Here is a 6769-nt window from a genome sequence, read left to right on the forward strand (position 1 = left end):
GAGGCTTGAAAGTTGAACCGGTAAGACCGGAATGTCACGATACATTGGTTGTTTATCTTGTACTGCATCCTGAAATATATAAAATGCTGATAAACAGATTTGACAAAAAAAAATAGGAGAAGATTACAGTAAAGGCCCTCACCAGAAATATGTAAACAATATTTCATTCTTAATTACCAATTGACACAGAAGCCAGGGACACCTGCCTTCCAGTGTCGTCCATCACTCACTATGAAGATTTTCTCCATTGAAACGTCTTTCAATGCATCATTAACACCCCAGAAGGAAATAGAAGATAGCAGCATAAGAACGGCTTGTTTTGACACTTTCAAAGACCCATAAAATGCCAAAAGCAAGGAAATATTTCAACCACATGCCCTGATATGAAGGGGCCACTGAAAACAACAATACTAAGGATACAGGAGAAAAGAGGCCCTACAGTGTTCATATGTAATTTCATCAATTGTCACACAGCCCAATATGGTGACCAACTATTGGCTGCCAAATGTTACAAGAAACTTCCTGTCTGTAGTATACTTAACTTGGCAAAAGCAATGGAGAGCTAGGCCAAAGTCCAACTCCAAGAGCATAAACACCAGATCCAATGCTATTCGTACCAATCATCCTAGGATAAGTGCTGACCAATATTCTTGGGTTATTTGGAAGTATAAGCCTGCAAAACCTCTGGGTGGAGAAGTACCTTCAGAATTCTGCCACCTGCATCCCTGATTGCAAATTTAAAAATTCATATCTTTGGTCCACTTATCACATTTGTATGAGTTTTGTGGCTGTTCACTAGTTACATTTTTCTCCATTTTTCTAAATCAGTTTGTGAGCCTTATTGTGTTCTTGCTTCAACGTTGGCATTGATAGAACTTAACACACACTGCATTAAGGATTGCCTGCTGCTTGTGCCTCGGCTGTCAAGGGTTGAGCAGGGATTCTCCGAGAACTGCATTCTTGCCTAACCAGATTTTATTTATTAAGAAAGTAGTGGTTACCCACTTCCAAATTAATAATTCAAATTCGGACAACCTTACAAATGAAAACATAAAAGATTAAAACATAACAAAACATACAAAACAGACTACAACACAGCAACCAATGTATAACTAAACAGCAAACCATTGCAACCATGCAGCACAAAAGCATGATTGCAAAAAATAACCCCAACATATCAATACCACAACAAAGTTGCACAAAACAAATATGTATAAATATTCTAGTCCACTTATTGAATTTGAATGATTTAGATGGCTGTTTGCTCATTACATTTTTCTCTATTGTTCTAAACTGAATGGGAAGCTATATCATCCTGTGTTCTGGACTTCAAAATTGATACTGCTTAAACTTTAAACACACTACACTCAGAATTGCCTTCTGCTTATGGCTTAGCTATCAAAGGTTGAGCAAAGATTCTCAAAGACCTGTATTTTGACCTAGACAGATTTTATTTATTAAGTACGTAGGCATCACCCCCTCCCAAGTTAATAATCCAATTTCTGAAACCCATGCAAATAAAACATAAAAGGGTTGAACACAGCAAAACAGGCAACACAGAATACAACACAAAAACGACTGAATAACTGTTACAACTTGGATTCCTAATTGACTGAGGTATGCATCCAGGCCAGGCAGGAACCACCATTATGGTAAGGGTAAGCTAGCGACACGCTAAAAGATAACCTGTGCTTAGCCTCTGGTAGCTTTGCAAAGAGCAGTCAGGCTTATCTAAAGAGGCAATTTGGGCAACTTAGACACACAGTAAAACAGTGAATGCACCACAAAGAGACTCCACACAGGTTAAGACAAAATTAAAGAATATTTATGTGAGTAAAACAAGACAAAATGGCAAAAATCCAATCAGTAGAAGTCAAGATCTGAATTTTTTAAGAATAATTGCAAAAACATTACTTAGAAATCACAAGTGGTCAAAACGTTACTTGAGGTTGCGAGGGACTGGTGCAAATACACACTTCAGTTAGACCACGGTGGAGGGCAGGCAGGCTACAGGACCCACACAGGATCTGCTGAGAAAGTACCTTGGATGGAGAAAATCGTCGATGCCTGAGGGCAAAATGCATCGATCTTTTCCACACTGTCGGTTCACTGTGCTGATATCGAGCCTTGCTGAAGTGAAGGTAATGCATCGTAGTCGAGCCATGCTCATCGTAGATCCAATGTCGAACAGCTTCTGAATCAGTGTCAAAAGGTGATGCGCCATTCTGATTGGCGCACAGGTGACAATGCGTCGATGTAGTAGCAAAATAGCTGCAGAATCCACATCTGAGGCCTCGAACTTGGATAGCGCACCTCAAGCAAGGGTAGGACTCACAGAAGGCAGAATCCAGCAGCACCAGCAGAATCTCTGGATGTCTTTTATGTCCTTGAGACTTCAGAAAACAGGAGCCAAGCCAGCAAGCCTTTAGAGATCACTTGGCGAGAAGGAAGAGTTTAGCTCTTCTTTAGCAGAGTCAGGGAGCAGCAGGCAGCAGGGCAATAAGCAGAAAAGTAGTACTTCCAGAAATGTAGTCCAGTTGAGTACTTTAAGTAGCACAGCACAGCTTCTGACAGAGGTTCACTTCAAGATCCAGAAGTGTGTGATTTAGGGGGGTCAGTGACCCAAACACTTATACACAAAAGTGCCTTTGATGTAGGGTGTGACTTCAAAGCAGCTCTCTAAAGTGAACAACGATCCCTTTCAGCCTAGTCCTGTCTGCCAGGCTATCTGTTGGGGTAAATCAGTGCTTAGTGTGTAGACAGGACACTACCTATTGAAGAGTAAGTGTCAGCCCCTGCCATTCCTTCCTGCCCAGGGAGACTGATCATAATGCAGATGAGTACACCGAATGCCTCGCCTTCCTGTGTTTGTGGCTATCTAGAGGGAATGTACAAAGTGTAGCTGTCACCCACCCCAGACGTGTATTGGAGACAGGCTCTCAGACACATAGCAGTAAGTGCAGAGACATATCCACTTTTTAAAACTGGCATTCCTAGAATAGTAATGTTAAATCCAACTACACCAGTAAGGAGGATGTATCTATCATTACCATTCCAAAGATATGAAACATGAAAAGGCTACTCCTCTCTTAACAGGAATTACACCTTAAAAGTGTATTAAGAAATTCCCAGTGCTGGGCTATGGGAGAGGTATGCCTCACAGTAGTAAAAAACTAAGTAGGATATTTGTCACTACCAGACATGCAAAATATAAAAGTAAATGTCCTACCGTTAGCTTACATAGCACCCTGTCCTTAGGGTTACTTAGGGCCTACTTTAGGGTGACTTGTATGCAACAAAAGGGGAGTTCAAGGCTTGGCAAGCAGTTTTAAATGCCAATTTTAAGTGGCAATAAACTGCCCACACATGCACTGAAATGGCAGGCCTGAGACAGGTTTGAAAGACTACTTCTGTGGGAGGCACAATTCGTGCTGTAGGCCCACTAGTAACATTTGAAGTACTGCCCCTGGATATATAGTATACCACTTTACATGCAACTTACCAGTATCTCAAATATACCAATCATGGATACAACATTTTCATTATGTTTAGGGGAGATGCACATACTCTTTGGCACTGCTTAGCAGTGGTAAAGTGCTCACAGTCCTAAGGCCAACAAAAAGCCAAACATTGAGGCAAAGGGAAAAAAGTCTAAGGTAAGACCACCCTAAGGATGACAGGTCTGACAACAACTCAACAGGATAACATTGCAATCATGCAGCCCAAACACAGCTGCATGGAACAAATAAATAAAACAACAGAACACATCACCATCCCAACAAAATGCTACACAACAAACATGCACACAAATTCTAGTCACACATTACCACCACCACAGACGTACTTTCATAACCTGCCTTAACATAGCACCAAGGACATTCCAGCCCAAAATGTTTTATAATCCCATCACTTGTCTTTGCAGCCAGTTACTATCAACTACTAACAACCAGCTGTCAACAGTTTCAGCTACTTGCAATGCTCTGTGTTTTTTAATGAGCAAGCAGTATTATGTACCAGACAGCCCATCGGAAATATTACATATTTCTGTGTAGTGCTGAACCGTTTTTCCTTCTGGTATTCAGTTGCTTTATTCCTTCTGGCATTCAGTTGCTTTATCTGTTCTTTGTGATTGGCTTATCTTGGAGGATTATTTTACTGCGCCTATAAGTATATATTTTGTGGTATTAGTAAAGTGATCTTCTTTCATATGAAAAAAAGCAAGTATGACTGTGATAGTTGGGTTGCTTAAGAACTCAACCAACCCTTCACCGATGTTCTTTGAGCTATATTAAAGGCAGGCTCGCCTTCCAAACTAGGAGTACAGCCTGAGAAAGACTGATTCAGAGGTTTTATTAAAATCGGGGTTTCAAGAAGTAAGATGTCTGTGTGCCACAACTGGAGATCTTCATCATAATTATCATATAGTAAAAGTTAACAGACTTTAAGAGTTTGTACACCATGTATGCTAGTTGGTAAGTAGGCGTTTTAACATATCAAAAATTGTTTTTTTAAGTTAGGGCATACTGCAGCCCATGTGACAAGCCCTTATGTTGCTGGTTCTGTTTTCACCACATTTGAAAACAGGCAGGAAAGCCAATTAGAACTGACCACTTTTACCATGTTTTAAGGGACAAGCCCCATGCTCTGAGAGGTGTTTATCAACCTCCCAATGGTCAGTCAAATAGGCCAGTACTCTCAGTCAACAAAATGTGGTGACCACACTTTCCTACAAACATTTCACTATTTGTACTGCATGTGTCCCTTTGAACCTCGAGGAACTAAGGGCCCAATTTAGAGTTTAGTAAACAGGTTCCTCGATCACAACAGTGCTGGGTATCCCATCTACCTTATTACTAGTGTATTATATCCTATTGCATTTGGAAATAAAATATTCGACCACCAAACTCTAAATCTGGCCCTAAGTTAAACTTGAGGAGTCAGGGTTCTTCATAACCTAATGAGTGGGCTAATTCCTACCCATTTTAAATGCAATTTCAATGTTGGCATGTTATGCACACCCAGACTGAATAGACCATTCACAAGCAATATACTGTGGTAAATGCTGTGTTGGAGTTTAGCTTTCCAGTGGGTGAACAATTTCTTTACGACAATAGTAAATCTTAGAACTAATGGAAACTGCACCATATGGCAACCTTGCACTATATTACAAACCGTTCTCTATTATTGTCTAGGCTCTGTCCTTGTGTTTCTTGAGTATATGCGGTGGAGAAGATATCACCATTTGTACCTGAATTAGTGCCATTGATGTGATACCTCCTTGCTACAGAAAGGTAATGTATTACCAAATATTTGGGGTAAATGTCCTGTGATGTTTACTCTTCCACTGACTTACCACATGTTTAGACAGCTGCAGATTTTAGCACTGATGAAAACTGCAGTATCAACATTATTTCTTAAGTAAATATGCCAAGCATGGAAAGACAAGGGACCCAATTTCATTAAGCATGGTATTGTTATTGACAACTGAAATATCGCTTTTTATATGCCAACTACCCCAGTGGAAAGGCCATTTATTAACATGATCCTGTTGTAAATGTCTTGTTGATGATTCCCATTGTACCATGCTCCTGCTTTATATACACAAGAGGAAGTCTTAGAACGGATGGCAATAGACAAATATTGACACTAGATAGTGATGATAAGAACTGCTAAATTTTAAAGCCATCTCCAGGCTGGTCTTATATATGAGGCCAAAAAAACCTAGGTCCCAGATTTCACATTGTAGCTCTGATTTTTGTAGGAACAGCCCAGGCGGTTACTGAGGAGTAGTGTGTGATCCAGATGGAAGGTTAGGTGCCACAGCATCACAGTTGTAATATTATCAGAACATAGCATCACAGTTGGAATATTATCAGGACATACATTTTTGGTTTGAGCCTGAAACTAGAATATACATATTCCACATTTTAACTGAGATCAATGCAAAACAACTCAGCGAAACAGATGGGATATCATTGCAAAACACTTGGGGTTATGACATTGTTCTTACTATTGAAGATTCAAAACACCTTGCACTACCTTCTTACAGTCTGCTTCCCCTTCGGGGTACTGTCTCCAGATGTTCAATAGTATCTCTGCAGTTCTTCTGCAACATCTTCCACCAGCTGAACCAGGCTCAGAACACCAGGAAGAAGGAAGAGATCTGGAAGAGAAAGTCAGCAGGAACATCAGCAAATAAAGAATGAGTTCTAAGGGATGCTTGGAACTAAACATATCTGCACTCAATGCCACTTTACCAAACTCATTGGGCACAATTCACAAAGCAGTTTTTATTCATAAACATACTTTCTGATTGAAAATAGATAGATTTACAACAATTGGCTAAATCCATTAGTAATGCACTATACAGGGAGTAAAACCCTGTAAACGGCGAGTCCTTTTGTGGGCATTCTAGAATTCCTCTTTGGCTCTTTCCCACCTTAGAAACGGTTAGAAATAACACAGCAATCATGGGCTGGACTAAAGGCCTAATGTATGAAAGTTTTGCAAATCACAAACCAGTAACAAAATGGTACGTGACTTCAAAAAGAAACTGTTGCCATGTACAAAAGGGGTAACATTGTTGTTCTGCCAAAATAGCATAGCAAATAGACAAGCTAGTGATTCAGAATTTTGAGACATTTCCTTTTTGTGAATGGGAAACTGATTCAAAACTGATTTATTCTATAGATTTGTGATTAGTGAATATTCATAGGAAATTTGGTGTGTATATTGGTGAGAAGAATGTGGCTTTTGGCAAGACAATAGA

The 6769-nt window shown here is 39.9% G+C and overlaps 1 protein-coding gene across 1 annotated transcript in view; it reads right to left on the reverse strand.

The window, feature by feature from the left end:
- The window catches only part of ESRRG (estrogen related receptor gamma), a 702537-nt gene extending 696397 nt beyond the window's left edge, over positions 1–6140 (reverse strand). Inside the window, exon 1 of the mRNA XM_078649784.1 lies at positions 6040–6140. The gene's annotated coding sequence lies outside the window, so the exon portion shown is untranslated. The remainder of the gene's footprint in view (positions 1–6039) is intronic.
- Positions 6141–6769: the final 629 nt, after the last annotated feature.

The sequence above is a fragment of the Lissotriton helveticus genome, chromosome 6 (assembly GCF_964261635.1).
Source record: "Lissotriton helveticus chromosome 6, aLisHel1.1, whole genome shotgun sequence".
Classification (NCBI taxonomy): Eukaryota; Metazoa; Chordata; class Amphibia; order Caudata; family Salamandridae; genus Lissotriton; species Lissotriton helveticus.